Below are 16,401 nucleotides of genomic sequence, written 5' to 3' on the forward strand. Positions count from 1 at the left end.
CAGTAAAATAGGCAAGGGCAGTGACTACTCACAATCTCCAGAACAGCTTTTAATATACTCTGAAGTACCTACTCATAGCATGCCAGACTACACTATACAGGGATAGGACGAAGGCCCTAAAAAACAGCCAACACTCAGGCAGCAAGAAAGATTTTCCAATACTTCAGCTGGAACTCACCACTTCCTACCAAAATAAGGAATATATCTCATAGTCTAGGAATTTCTACTAGGAAAAGGGAAAAAAAAAAAAAAAAGAGAGGACATACAACTCTTTCCTATGCAGAAAACAAACAAAACTTTTGCAGCGGTTTTGTTGCACTTGCCTATATAGTTTCTTGGGCTCCTACAGATAATCTCTATTTTAAGAGCCTGAGTTTACCTGTGCTTGGTTTCAAGTGTCAAGTTCCACAGATTTCACAACACTCTTCAACTGATTTCTGTGGTAGTAGTAGCAGCTAGATGTGTCAACTTCCTTATAACAAATTTTCTCTAATAAAGAGTGTGACTGAATCTATAGCTTTCTAATCAACCTTTAGTAAGATTTTTCTCCTCTTTTATTTTAACTAAACACATATTTATCAGAGAATACAAGAACTTCACTGTACATAGAATTAAAGAATGCTTGAGGGGAAGAGACATTTAGAGGTCCATTTAAGTCTCTCAGTTATCTAGTCAGTCAGACATTTTCAACTTCAGTTGAACTTTACACAGACCAGGTTGAGTTTGTTACTTGAGCAGGAAAACAGAGTAAAAGAAGCATGGAAAGTATAAAACTTCCTAACTGTAGGCACCTATAAATCATGCAGCAGCACTTCACAAGCAGCACACTGTGGAAGAAGAAAAACCTTTGGCCCCAGATTTGATTTCCAAAATCCTATTCACTGATTGAAAACACCACACCCCAGTATGTCTTAGAAATGTGCTACAGGAACTAACTTCAAGTTTAAAGGTGCCTGCATACCTTCCCAAAGGTTTTCTTGCAACTACATAATATTAAATATAAACCAAGTAAGGAGTGAAACTTTTACTGGAGTAAATTGGACATTTCCTGCTTCACAAATTCTCAACTAAAATTCCAGAATCTACCTGTCAGAATGAAACCAACATGCTGACAACCTGGTGAAGTTCTGAGGAACCAACAACCACAAACAGCTGCAGCAAGTGGCTAAACCTGCTCCTAGAGAAAGATAATCTATTTCTCACTCTTAACATGATTCCTGCTATTCCAGCTTGTCTTGATTTCTACCTTCTTTCTACCATACCTTAAAAAAAAAAAAAAAACAGCCAAAAGCAACATCCTAAATAAAAAGCAGCATCCATCCCAGACAACTCTAAAGAAATTACTATTCATAAATCAAAACCAGGAGTGCTCCATCTCCCTTCACAAATATTAATTACTTTTCACAATATTGCTGGAAGATGAAAATGCATTATTTCCTTTGTTTTACAGATGGCAAATTTGGTTGACAGAAATAACGAAGGAAAGAAAAAATGAAGTGAGTTTGACCAAACTACCACACTTGAAACAGCAAAGACTTTATTTTTGAGATTCTTTTGCATTAGATAGTAGTCAATACTTGGTTAGACCATACCTACTATTGACTTAATTTTCAACTTCAGCAAGCAACCACTCTTTCTGCAGAAGGAAAAAGGTCAAACAGTCTCAAAACAGATATCCCCATGTGAGGAAAACACTTAGCATACCGTAGCTCACACAAAATCCAAAACAGACTGAAAATAGGTAATTTTCAGGGTCAGCGTTCAACTTCCTTCAACATGGGACCCTCTCTTCCTGTAACCTTCTTGTAAGTTACAGAACTCCAGCTTTTGCCAGAGGACTCCTCTTAGAGCAGTAACCTAGACTGCACAAATGCATTTGACCCCAGACATTCATACAGTTTATCATTTAAAGTGGAATATCATCCAAAAACCCATCAACTCATGATGCAGTTCTGCTGTGTGCAGCAGGGCAAATGAGCAGTGCTGCTCTAATACAGAGCAGAAAGCATTTCTGGCACAGCAGAAGGTAAAGGTTAGCCACACTGTAGAACACAGCAAGAAGTCATGCAACTACGGACAAAAAGCACTCGTTTTACTTCTTTTGCAACACACTCCTCCCATTTCCTTCCTCTACTTTCTCTGAAGTTTCCAGCCTCAAACAGATTCTGAGATCCTCCCACTGCAGATGTCACTCCACTCATCAGGATTACAAAAAAAAAAAAAAAAAAAAAAAAAAAAAAAAAAAAAAAATCAAAGCAGTTTGTTGGTATCACACTTCTAAACTCATATGGAATTAATTACTGTTTATGTCTTTCCAAGACACTGCAAAAAACACATAAAAACTAACATTTTGTCAAAATATCCTTGCAGGTGCTATGTCAACCAACTGAATATTGTTTGGCATGTAAGACCTAAAAATTACTAGCAGAGCATGACACAGAAAAAGAAGAAGGATCCCAAATATCTATAAATGACCTTTAAAATTCTTCCACATGGATAACTGCACAGGAAAGTACTAAAAAAGTGTGGTAGTCTCTACTTTAACATCTCCTAGCAGTACTGAAGACCAAGTATCCAAAAAGGTAATTTTCAAAGCATGGGACACTCTCAAAAATTATTTAGATTCATGGACCCCAAACCTGCATAAACCCATCTGTATCAAGACCCATTCAAAAGAAGACACCAAGAAACTGCCAACAAAGCCCTGTAAGGTGCTGAGAAAAGGCAGAAAGCAAAAGAAGGAGGGAGGAGATTAATTATTTTCCCAGATAACTCTTGTACAGCTCCCTTCTAGGATGCTGAACTCCTTCCATACTTAAAGAAAAAAAATCCTTAGGAATTAATCTGTTTACATAACATTATTTAGGGTGAAAAAACAATGCTGACAAACATGGCCTGAACAGACAGGATGGCCCAACGCTGAAAACACATGAGCAGGGAAGATGATACTTTTTAACAGGGATCCCTTAGAAAGATTTTATATAAACAGAGAGTTGAGAAAGGAAAGCACAGATGAGAAGATACCTGAAGGAACAAGAAAGTAAGATCAAATATCATGATTTCTGTTTTTAATTTTTGAACAGAAATAGTTTCACAAGTCTAAAATCCTAAATATTAATTGTTTAGTAAAAGGAACACACAGGGTCAAGGAATTCTCTTTACAATAAGTACTTTCTGATTTACACAGAAATAGTACAGATGTCTATATTCAGGACAAACTTTCAGAACAGCAGTTCTACCAGTTGGAGACTATGGCATTCCCCATTAGGGCTGTGGGCTTGCCTAATAGTGAAGCATGTAGACTGGATACATATATTACAAATGAACTTGCAAAATCATAGTCTTAAGTAATTAGTAACTTTCACAACAGGCTTGGAAAAAGGCAGCTTTTTCTAGAAAAGCATAAAACAGTAGGACGTTTGATATCACAATGACATCCCAGACTGCACAGGAATGGCAGAATCTTTATCAATAAGCCAGTATTATCTTGCAAAAAAAGGCAGACCATTCTATTACCACTATCCATTCAATCGTATAATTTCCTCTCAGTAACCAAGAAAAGTGCTGCATGGAAAGCATTTACATTTTATGAAAAAACTGATTTTAAATTGAACAGCTTAAAGTACAAAAGCTGGAAGTTTGTGGAACTTGCGCCTGATGATATTTTTATTAAAGAATGGTTAGGAATTACTTAAAAGCAGAAACTCCTCCCTGATTCTGAGAGACCTGTGTTGAAGCTTCTCTTTATGCATCCAGACACACACTCCCTAACACAAAATGGGAAGGATAAGATGTAAGAAATGAACGTTTAGGAATAGGGTTATCTCTGGTTATCTCCTGGCATTATCAACAATCAAACACTGCCTCTCCCAGAATTGTGACAAATCTTCCTTTCAGAAGTCAGACATCAACCCTCATTTCAGTGTGGCAGAAGTGGCTCCCACATAGTGACAAGGGACATCATTCCTTCTGAACCACTTACATGATTTCTACAGCATTCCTTCATGTGGGCCAGTAAGGAACTGAACTGCTGCCAGAATTCAAGATGAATCTGAAGGACACTTGTTAGTATTGCATTATTCTCAAGTGCATTTCTCTATTCTCAGATTAACCCTTTGTCTTTTCATGGAGGATACTACCATTATTGTTCATACCCAGGCTGGCTTCTCTGCAAGGAGTCTTTAGAAAAAAACACTTTAAAGAATTCCAAAGGATCAAAAAAAGGACTAAGCTCCTTTGTAAATGTTCTCAATATTCAAATAATTTATGAATAAATTGTCTTATTGCTGATTATACTTCAGCTACTTTTTGTATTTCTCCTTCAGCAACAGAAAATAAGATTGTTTCACTTTCAGTTTCTCACTCACAAGCTCACTCAGAGTCAAGCACCAGCAGAGACTTTTTCCATTAAGTTATGGCACAAGTAATGTACAGAAGACATAGATGCATTTGTCTTTCTCTAAAAAGAAATATCAGAAACTGAATTCTAACAGGCGAAATGAAGTCCAAAGAAGTCTTACTTATGCAACCAGCTAATCAGTAATTGAAATACTTTTTTTTTAATGACTTAATTAAGAATCTGTATGGTAGAACTTGGTAGAATGTACCACAGCTTTACAAGACTACCACACACAGGCAGTACAAGAAGAATGCATCCTCTATTAAAAATTAAATTAGTCAGGAAAAACACATTAACTACAACAGCTGAAAATTTATCAAGCCTTCAACAATAAGTTCAGTAAGGAATCTCAACAGTCTAACTAAAAATTAGAACATAATATTTTCCTTGCACTATTGGGCCAAATTCCAGGTTCAACTGGTCATGACCATAAGCACACTGCTCCAGCTGAGCCTGCAGGGAGCCTGGGAGGGACTAGATGACGGGGTCAGAGGGGCCTTCTGACCTCAGCTGGTCCATGATTCTGTCCCATGATTCAGAAATGCAGATATTCTTTACCTCAACAGCAGGATGGCTACGGGCTGTTCTCTCCTCCTGCTGATGCACTCAGCATAGGACAAGGTTTGTGTCTTCTACATTCTCCAAAAACTTATGCTATGTAGTCAGGACAGCATTTATTCTAACAAATCCCCACACAGCAGGCCAGAAGAACTGGTGCATGTTGTGAGTATGGGTGCCATACTCCAACCGTGGCAGGACAACTGCGTAGAATGGAAATACCATATTCCTACTGAGGGAAAGATCTAGGTGTCAAAATAAACATATACACGGAAAAACAACCTCACCTCTTAGAATCAGATACAGATAAGTTTCCAGAGTGCCTGAAGGGACTGCCCTTTATTCTCAATAGTCTCTCAAAATAAAGGAGATTCAAAATACAGAGGAATTCTATTCCAGGGAAATAAAAGAATATGCTGGCCCAAGAATTGGTTCTTAGGAGCCAAAAATACTTATTGCAAAATCCATTAGTCCTCCCTTTTAATCTACAAGTCTATAAACTTGAATGTTCACAGGTGCTTCCTCTTGAGCCTTTTTTAGGATGAGCTATGGGTTCAAAGGAAACACCTGCACAATTCAGCTTAATATGATACACTCTTCAAACTACATGGCAAAGTGGAGTTGTAAATGTCAGGTTTGATCTACAGGTTATTACTTAAAGATGTAGCTAAATAAATATTTTTCAATTAAGAAAGATTATTGCATATGCAGAATCTACCAGAATAAAACTTAAAAGCCTCTTTATCAGCGCTTTGACATACATAAAATAAGCAAACCTACTGCCAAACAGTTTTCAACTCCTTCCACAGGAATCTACTTTCCCTCTGGAAACCTACAGATCTCCAAGACAAGAGATTTCTTAACTGTGCCATACATTATTGCTACAACCTCAACAATTTCTATTTAAATCTTCATAAACTAATGATAATCTGTCAATCTAAAACCAAGAAAATCCACAACTTATCTGCAGTACTGCCAGAAAGAGCATGACTTAAAACACACACAAAGGCCCCTCACAGGCTAAGAACAGATCAAGTGCCAACACCTACTCACAGTCCTTCAGTTATAGCAAGATTCAGGACAGGTAAAGCAGGTAGCTGGAGTGCTACCATTCATAGAAAGAATCTAAAGCAGTAGATGCAGGACAGAAAGCAATCTTGCCTTACTCATGGGTTCCCAAATGGATAACAGAGGTTTTTGTCCTGGCTAAATCGTGAAGACATGCAACATATTCAACAGGCTTTATTGCCACCTCTTGGCCATCACCAAATCTCACAAAAACAACAACAAAATAATCTCTCAGCTCCTTTACAGAAATAATCTTTCTTCAGGGGAAAAGAGATAGCAAAGGAACAGATGGGAGTGGAAACAGAGAACAAGAAGAATACTGTTTGCAGACAAGTATAACTATTTAGGGCTGTAAAACTACAGCGAGTACTGCAGTTGATTTTCACTGAAGTTTTACTGTGTCATCTGGAGAATCGAAGGGACTGGAGAGCAAAGAACAAGTTATTTTCAAGACAAAAACCAGAATTTTTTTTTATTTGCTTAAAAAATGTAAAACAGGTGTCAAGACACCTGTTTCTTCTTGAAGTCAAAAGATTAATAGATTAGCATTACCCACACATGAAAGAGAACAACACTAATGAAAGGCCCATTTTCCCTTCATTATTAAACTAGTAGTAAGAACCCAGATTAGTAGGTTGCTGAAGAGTACAGAACACCACAGAAGACTGGTTTCTCTCAGTTAGTTGCTTCTTGCACACAATATTGAAGGAAACAAACAAGAGGAAGACAATTCCATGACCCAGCTAAGAAAATTACTTGGCCAACTTGAAAGGTTTGATAGCCTGATACCTCTTAAGTGGGAGTAATGCAAAAGGCTTGGAAAGAGAAGGGAAACCCTAGGAAATGTCTTTACACATAAGCTCATTTCTACTGTCAGCAAACAGCGGAACTTTTTAAGATCTACCACAGAACATTTGGAAATGTGTAAGGGTTATTTGGGGTTTGTTGCACTGAATACATTCTGAAGCCCAGAGATGGGGGGAGAAGTGTTTTCTACCTCTGATGCTTTCCAGCCTCATGAATGTAAGATATAAGGCGAGTAAAGAGTTGTTCCAATACTCTCTGTCTCCAGTAAGCTACTCAAGGGTAGAAAGCAGATGACCAGAGAAGAAAATATATAACGTTTTCCTCCTCAGAGGGCATGCTTAGTTTTTGCCTCTAATATAGCCCCTAATTCTGTCTCTAATGTTGCTAATGGCTTTTCTTAACATAAACCAGTGTGAAATCCACTCAGTGTGACATTATCACTACCTAGAGTACTCTGTGTAGAAGCCATGGAACTGAGGAGCATTTATTCATTTGTTGCTTGCGATAGACAAAAGCAGTTGAAGCAGACATAAGGATCCTTAATCAGATCCAGGGAAATAATCTAAAATAAACTAAGGCAAAGTCATACTCTCAAGGGCTTCATGTCTCTACATGAATATTTAGTCTTTAAGCAAGGTGGCAATAAAGGTCCTCAACTCCCTCTGTAAGCTTACAAAAGAACTTTTAAGACTTTTCTACGTTCTGGAATAATAATGAACTGACAAAAAAAACCAAAAAAATCCCCTAAAGATGTTAGCAGAGCTTTGACTTCTGTTATTCTGTTAATAAAATCATTCAGTATAATAACACAAAATGCAAGACTGATCTTCTCCTAATATTTATTTCATACCATCTGTCACTAGAGTCTAAGTAGAGTCTAATGATGTAGTTAAAAAAATAGTTTGATTTGGAGACTAAATGACCAATCAACATTTATAATAATCCATCTGCAAGAGAACACAGAAAAGAAGAAACACCAAACAGTCATGCCCAGCCCATCACTTTGTAAGGTAAGATCCAAAAGATGTCAAAAGTAGGTTGTTCTGAGTGTGTATATTAACAGTGTGGTAGCAGGTTAATCATTACGTATTTTGTGATCAATAGTTTTTTCCAGTTTTAAAGAGGACCTACTGCACTAGTCTCTCAGGCAATTTCATCAGCCTAAGATGGTCTAAACGTGGTAGATCAGTTCAACAAATACAATTTGTTTTTCTGCCTGTATGCCCAATACTGAGGAAGAGTTCTGAATACTGAGAAAGAAGTTCTAGCTCAGTCATTTCTAGGTGCCTATATTTCCACTAAAAAGGATATCCAGGACCTTGCACCTAGTTAAGTTAAAGCTGCTTTTGGAGTTTCTAGCAATTTAAACAGACATCTAAGGGTGCAAAGAAACTATTTTTTGAGAATGACTGGCGACCACTGATTTGTAAACTTTCAGCGTATGCTTTTAATCCCATGGTTAAGTGGTAACATAGCAGTACCCCCTGCAACTAATGACAAGCAAACAGAAGCTTCACACAAGCACTCATTTAGCCTGCTTATTAAAAGACCCTCTCCTCTAAGAAGTCACCAATTATGCAAGCTTCTTGGAAGAAACTGCACACAGACTTCAGTTTGTGGCATGGGGCTTGCTTTCTTACACAACATGTGTCCTAAGCTTTAATGTCTGTAGTATTCTAAGTTCACAAACAATTTTGAATAATCCTCTGGGTGGGAGAAGAACACACAAAGAGATGGCAATAGGAAGGCAGAAATATTTATAATTGAAAGATTGAGCTGTCATCTTTGTGAAAGAACCAAAGGCTCTCTGATCAACTGCCCACACTCAGTGAAAAGCTTGGAAATAGGAACAGGGATTCACACACCACACACTGAAAAACTAACTTTGCCACAAGAAAGCCACCATGGTCCTCTGAGTGCCAAGAAAAACACTGGAACTCCTTGACATTTTAGCTTGCAAAACACATACAGAAAAGTAGAACTATTAAGGGGAAGGTGGACTGTAAAAAGACACAGACAGTCAATGGGTTCACCATTACCTTCCCAGAGAAATATTCTGCTGTACCTCAAACCCTACAATTTTATTTGAATAGAGCATTTCTCAAGCTTGCAGAGAAACCTACAAAATCCACATAGGGTGAGATTAAGGTCCCCAGCTGATCAAGTCACAAGGTCAGCAGGGAGTCTGAATTTCCACCTCAAAGAATGAAGAAAAGCAAGAGATACCCAACACCTGCACAAACCTCAAATAAAAAGAACAGTTGAAACACCTTGACATCTCAGATAATGCTGAAGATCTGTTGCTCTGGGGACTTTTACCCAGTGAACTATAGCAAAGGATTACTGCAGAAGAAGGAAAAGAAAGCACAGGCTCCTTGCAGCTACACAGCACCTGCACAGCAGCTCACCATGTCCCTACCTACAGTAACCAAGACTTGAGGACAACCAAGCTACCATAAACTTGCATACTGGAAAACACCCACACCCTTACTGTTTCAAAATTAGAGAGACGGAAGTGCCCCCAACCTCCAAATCAAGGCTTGTCAATAATTTGTCACAATGAATTATTTTAATAATAGTTAATCATTTCTTACAGACATGATGATCTCACCCTTTTCTAGCATTCCAAAATTAGACAATTTTTTCCTGGAATATAAGTACATTTGGACTGCTCCACATCTGTCCATTAGCTTTTTGTTCCTGTAAGCACCACTCACTCACTTACTTTTCTCCATTAAAAGATTTGTTTTATCCCATCAGTTACCTCGTAATTCAGGGGCATAGTATTCTCTTTCTTCCATATCACAAGGGCTGCAGAAGAAAGGCGTGGACAGTGACAGTGTCCAGGCAATTTCCACATGAGCTCTACCCAATAATACCAATATTAAATAATAATACTGATATTAGAATGTGCTGCTCAGGGAGGTGGTGGAATCAGCGCCTCTGGAGGTGTTTAAAGAAAGACAGGACACAGCACTTAGTGCCATGGTCTACTTGACATGATAGTGTTTGGTCACAGGTTGGACTCAATGATCTCAGAGGTCTTTTACAACCAAATGGATTCTATGATTCTGCAAAATATTTATTTTATTTGGGAGTCTGAAGTAAAAAAAAAAAAAAAAATCCTTTAATTTCTTATTGCATACATATTCTTTAGGGGGAAAAAAGACCAAAAAAACCCCCCAAAACCCCTCCACCAAAACAAAAAACCCAGCCAAACAAGAATGAATATTATCAATGGTACCTCGAGAGTCTGACAGAAATGAGAATGAAGAACTGAGCAACTGAGCCTAGCATTCTCCCATTCCTTGCCCTTCCTTTGTTGCCTGCTGTCACCTGTGCAGCGCGAGTTGCCGCGCTTCATCCACATCAGCGGCTGCCTGGCGCTGGCAGGGAAGGCAGGGAACTCGTTATCCTGCCGAGCTGCCAGGCAGCCTCCGTGGGGCCGGCACCGACGGAGCAACTCCCGAGGCTGCAGAGAACAGCCGAAATTCCCGACACGGAGGCGGGGCGTGTGTGTTATGTGCGTGTGTGTCTGTGTGCTGTGTGTGTGTACACTGCCATGCCGCGCTCGGCACCCGCGCCCCGCTCGCCCGTGCCGCCTCACTACCTTCCCCGCACACTCCCGGCCCTGACTCCCGCGGGAACCTCCCGTAGGCGGCGGGCCCCTCACGCCGGGCGGCGGGGCAGGGGCCAGGCTCGGCGGGCCAGGCGGTGACAGCGGCGGCCATGGCCCCCGCCGCGGCGCTGACGGGCTGACAGCGCGGCCGGACGGAGCAGGGCGGGAGGCGCGGTGCCCGCTGCCCGGGGGGACACGGCGGCAGCGGTGACACCGCCGAGGGAGGCACCGGGTGGGCGCTCGCCGGGCTCAGGGACAAGGGGGCGGCACCCCGCGGGCACCGGGTGGGGCCGGGGGTCCCCGCCGCGCGCCGGGAAGATGCGCTCCAGTCCTTACCTTCTCCCGGGAGCACGGCAGCGGGACGCGTCCTCCTCCTCCTGCTGTCTCTCTGTGGACGGCGCGGCCGCGGGGAATCGGGCACGGCAGCGAGTGCCGCCCGCAGCGCTCAGGGGCTGAGGCTCAGCCGCGGCTCCGGGAATTGCTAACACCCCGTCCGCCTTTCCTTCTTTCTTTCTTTCCTTCCTTCTTTCTTTCTTTCTTCCTTTCTTTCCTTCACCTTCCTCCCTCCCTTCCTTCCTTCTGTCCCTCTCTCTCCCTTCTTCCCTCTCTCCCTCCCTCCTTTCCTCACACCCCGCGCCGCCGCTCGGCTCCCCCCGCCCCCCTCCCAGCGGCGCTCCCATTGGCCGCGCGCCGCCCACGTGGGCCTCGCGCAGGGCACGGGACGCGGGCGAGCGGTGCCGCTGCCAACGACAGAGCGCTCGGGGCGGGGTGGGCAGCGCAGCGCTTCTCGCCATTCCCAGTGCCGTCCCCATCCCGAAGGAGACGGGCGCGGACGCCCGCAGGGCGACGGGAAATAACGGGCTCGCAGGATGCCACACACGGACGGGGCTGGGACGAGGACTAGGGCGCGAGCATTGCGCATGCGCGACGGGGGGGGGGGGGGGTTGCTGGGGGCAGCCGCGCATCCTCTTGGGCTGCGGCCGCTGGAACCTTCTGGAAATGGCGGCGGCCCCGGCTGGTCACGGGGCGAGGTGGCGGACGAGAGCTTTTCCGGTCCATGCCGCGGGACGGGAGCCGACCTAGAGCCACCAGCGCGTCCCGCTTCGCCTCGCTCCGTCCTGGCGCTGCGCCCCCTCCCCGGGGAGGGGTTTTTCCGGCGGTGATGGCGCAGTGAGTTTTAAGTATCCGGCGCTGTGCGCGTGCGCGGCGGGCGCTGCCCATCCCGTTCCATCCTGTCTTCTGGCCCGTCACCGGGCGCTAGCGGGTGCGGAGGGGCTGCGGCTAAAGGCCCCGCAGTTTTTGGGAGAAGCCCCCGGACGCAGGTGCGTGTGACGCGGTGCCGGAAAGCCCGGGGTGGCCGTTCGCTTTCGCGAAAGGCTGTGGGATGCTGATCCCGCCGCGCCTGGGGGTCTGGGCAGTGCTGCGTCCCCGCACCCCTTACTCAGGCACAATTGCCATCCGCCCGCCGCTGCAGGACAAGACAACTTCTGGGTTTCCAGACTAGTTTTTTTAGGGTGCTCTGCTTGTACAAATGAGTCAAACGTATAAAGACATCTAAGGGGGTACGGCGTTGACTGACGACGTAGCCCTAGTTGAAGCCTTGGAAGGGGTTCATTCATCTGCTCTCGTGAAAGGTTGTGACAACCTTTCACGAGAGCAGATGTGACAACAGTAGTATGTAGCAGGACTTAAGGAACACGTCTGGTGCTGTACTCATGGGTTCTCGAGTAATGCTGCCCAGATCGCTTCTGGGAGGTGCTGAAGGGCTGCCAGGTTTAGTATTTTGACACGGCAGCTAAACAAAGTCCTTTAACATAGTTTTAATTGCCGTGGTCACTCTTCTACTGGATTGTTTTAATCTGTTACTGGGTAGAAATTTCTTAATGTTTCCTATTCATCACAAAAGTGGGGTTTTTTCAGTGTCAAAAGATAACTTTGATTGAGGACACCTATTATGTGGACTTGCTGCATATTCTGATCCCCCCCCATGATGTACCAGCATGGATAGAGGATAGCATCAAAAATGTCTCATATTCCCATGCTCCACGGTTTACTGTTCAGACAGACTTCTCCCATTTGCTTTCACAATCTTCCCGTACAAATGCTGGTACAGATCATTTGTGTTGTAAAGCAACTTTCTTCACTTTAATTTGATTCTGTTAGTGTACTGTGGGTACTGTCTGGTGGCCCAGAACAGCTCTGTCAGCTGAGTGACCGTGTCACAAAGGGAATTGCCTTCATATTCTTTTGTGTTTGGTTGATGGCAGAAACTATCTCTAGAAATGGAAAACTCATTGAGTAGCAGACAGCCTATGGAATGTCAGCATAAGTGGAGTAAGAGCAGTTTGCAAAGGCAGAGTAATTTTTCTTTTCATGGTATTATGCATGGATCCACACTGTAAAACATGAGAGGCTACAGGTGTGGCCTGCATTGTGATACTGCATTTTGATCCTTGTGCATGAGTAGTGTGGAATTCCAGAAATTTGGTGTGTGTTAGGTGTTGATAAGCAGCAGCTGAGGTATTGGGGAAGGAGTCTCATGAGCAATATCTGCAGCAGATGATGTTAAGGTCTGATAATAATATCTGTCAGTAACTGGAAAAAATACTGTTTCTTAAGCCTTTTGTAAGAACTACTGTTTGGACTAATGAAAAGTATCAGTCAGTTGACTGCTAGTTGCTACGCCTACATTAATTTCTTGCCCTTGTTTCCAGCAACCCCTTCCTGTTATATCTAGCACAGCTGCAAGATGCTTTTGTAGCTGCCTTCTCTTGGTGTGCATAGGACTGCCCTTGATCTGCCCTCCCATCCTGTGTCACTAGCCCTGTGAACTACTGGTCTTAGGACAAACAGGTCCAGCATCTGGTTGAACTGTGTTGTTGCTGAATTCAGTTTAGTAACTGAAGGACTGAGAATTTCAAACTGCAGTACCAACATCTGACATAAGAGCTTGCAGGATGCCACACAGGTGAAAGCATGTGCACCAGCCTCTAGCAGGTAACTGGCAGGTCAGCCTGTGGGGCCAGCAAACATCCTGCACAGGTGGAATGGGATTTCACTGCTTCTCCCTATTGAATGACAGAACACTGTTCCAGATGACATTTTTCTAGCAGTGTGTGGTGGTCATGGAAATATTTTCTGTTATCCAACATCACACACTTCATTGGGTATCTTGAATTTCCTATTACTCCACACTTCCTTCTGTCTTCACCAAAGGAAAGAAGAATCACCTCCTACTCTCACAGTCCAGTGTATTCTTTTGGTGTCTTGTACTTCTGTGTCTTAAATCACATTTCCTTTCTCAAGACTACTTATTTTAAAATCTTCTCAAGGTAGTCTTTTTTATTTTTTTCTTCCCCAGTTTCTTTTACTTTGTTATCTTCCACTTTTAGAGACTTAATATGTGAGTTCTTTAATTTCTGCCTCATTCAGGAGAGGCAAACAAGACCACTGAAAACACAGAATCTGTTGGTGCTGGAGTAAGTTTCAGGAACATGTGGACTGGTGCAGTAGTTGACTCATTTTTTGCTTAACTCACCATCCAGTACTCTTATAATCCAGGATATTAACTGCTTGATTGAAACTGCAGAATTCGAAGTGTGTAATTATTTGACAGGTTAGTGCTACTGCCTAGGATTAATATTAGTGACACTCTGCTATTGAGGATAATGAAAATTCTGTCCTGTTAATATTTGTTACCAAAAATGCCCTACTGAACATGTATATAGTAAAATATACATTTTTAATACTAGTAAAAGCAAGCAAAAGGTATTATCTACAGCTATTCAAAACCAGAACAGAGAACTGGGATGCATCAATTCTTGCACTATTCTGGAACTCTTTCATAATGATCACCTTGCTAATTCTCATCACAATCCTGCGTAAGTTACCAGTGTGAAAATAATTTATTGTATATAGTAAACAGCTACATGTAACAAATAATGCAGAATATGTGTTTCTTCTTGAGATGTTTGAAATGTTCAAATTTCAACAAAACCTGAAATAATGCAAGATGTGATTATTTTTTTAACCATTTAATGCAATGATTGCCCAAACTTTTTTGAGGGGTAACCAGGACCATAAAGCCTCATATTGATGATTGATGAATGAAGAGGGTAAGATGAGAGAGAAGAGTAGTAGTTATTTTCTTGTCTACAATCATTTCACAGTCCTGTAGCAGTCCCTCCAGTACTCAATTTAAAGAGTGATGTATTACATTTGTACCATGCAGTAGGGATAATGTAAATTATCCTATTCTAGTCAAGTGATTGGCAGTTTCTCACATGTTGCATCAAAATGACTGACAGCTTGTTTGTGGAACATCACTAACAATCTCCACAATATGGGAACTGTGGAGGTCCATGTTCTGCTCCTGAGACAGACATCAAAATTGTCATGTGCAGATGCAATACATTGGGGAGAAAAGTGGGATAAGGCTACTAATTCGGTGTGCCTTTAAAAATGGGTGGAGTCTGGCATTCTAGAGCTTTATTTTGTATAGCTGGATGTTTCAACCTTGGCATGTTGAAAACTATGTTTCCCTTCAACACAATTATGCAATCCCATGGGATTTCACTGTTACATGCAAAACCAGGAATAACTGTAGCACAGTGCAGTTAAACAACACATGCAACATCCTCACTTGTATTTAATATGTACTTCAAATTTAGAATAAGGTAAGGCTGTATGAACTAGAATACAGTTTTGCTGTTAAAATGGAACAAACAGTGAAGTCAGACTGGGATACTGATAAAATGAGTCTGTCTTTGCATCAAGATGTGAGATGCCGTCTGCCTCATCTCATGTCTCTAGAGAAGTGCCACATAGTGCCAGATGCCTGGCCTGCTACAAGGCCTGAGGCTATTACAAACATGGAGTGACCTTTCAGAAGAGCATTCAGAGGCTTTAAATGACAGATAAGATTTCAATCCATGTACTGTTTTCTCCTGTGCACTATGTTCTGTACTGCTTCTACACAAGATTTTTTTTTCATGCTTGTTTGGAAACTGCTTCACTCATGAGTTGTATGTATTTATTGAATTTTCTTTTCCATTTGTATGCAATTCAATTATTTCATTTTATACATATAGTAATATGGAAGAGATAGCAAGTTTCTCATACAAGGGACTTACAGATATATTATGTTCCCAGAATTACCAACAGTAATACTGCTCTTTTAATGGCATGTGAAGGAACTTCACAGAATGTGCTGAAATAAAGGTGGTGCATGAATAGACTACATGACATAGCCATTATGCAGGTAATCTGTAAAAACACAATTTAATTCTGAAGAGGAAGAATAGTTTGGTGAAGTACTATTAATCAGACTATCCAAACAAACTAAATATAATGTAGAATAAAATTATAAATGATACAGTTCAGCTTCATCTATCTCATCAATTGTAATACAAATACAAGTTCTGTGGCAGATTTGAGAAGAGACAGACACAATATGGTTGCAGGTGACTGCTGTGTCCACATTTCTTTATTTACATGGAAATGTATGTCTGTATAGCTAAAGCATATGCCCAGTTTTATAAGCATAGGTATGAAGTGTCAGTATGCAGTCAATTTTTTAAAAAATTATCTTCAGCTTTTTTATATTGAAAGAAATGCCTCAATTTCACACAGGTTACTTCTTGCAAGTAGCTGGTGCACAGTAATAGGGTCAAAGAAGGATCTGTGAATCAAAGATCCAGTGTCAGATATTATTACCCTGAAGCACATGTAGAACTTTCTCTTATATTCTGTCTTCCCCCAACTCCATACCTTGTCTGTACTAAATAAACTTGCAAAGGAAGTTAGTGGGTTTCTGTTGTTATTAATACTTTTAGTAGAATGTATACTGCTGCTCTTTGGGGCTTTACATTTTTTCTGATTACAGAATGATATTAAGAAAAGAATTAAGAAGAACCACTTCTAACTGAACCTATGAGATTTTTTTATACAA

General features: G+C 41.7%; 1 protein-coding gene across 1 annotated transcript in view; it reads right to left on the reverse strand.

Moving 5' to 3' along the window:
* Window positions 1-10,927, reverse strand: part of ANKRD12 (ankyrin repeat domain 12) — a 59,108-nt gene extending 48,181 nt beyond the window's left edge. The window contains exon 1 of the mRNA XM_059858207.1: window positions 10,788-10,927. The gene's annotated coding sequence lies outside the window, so the exon portion shown is untranslated. The remainder of the gene's footprint in view (window positions 1-10,787) is intronic.
* Window positions 10,928-16,401: the final 5,474 nt, after the last annotated feature.

Source organism: Haemorhous mexicanus, chromosome 1 (assembly GCF_027477595.1).
Source record: "Haemorhous mexicanus isolate bHaeMex1 chromosome 1, bHaeMex1.pri, whole genome shotgun sequence".
Taxonomy (NCBI): domain Eukaryota; kingdom Metazoa; phylum Chordata; class Aves; order Passeriformes; family Fringillidae; genus Haemorhous; species Haemorhous mexicanus.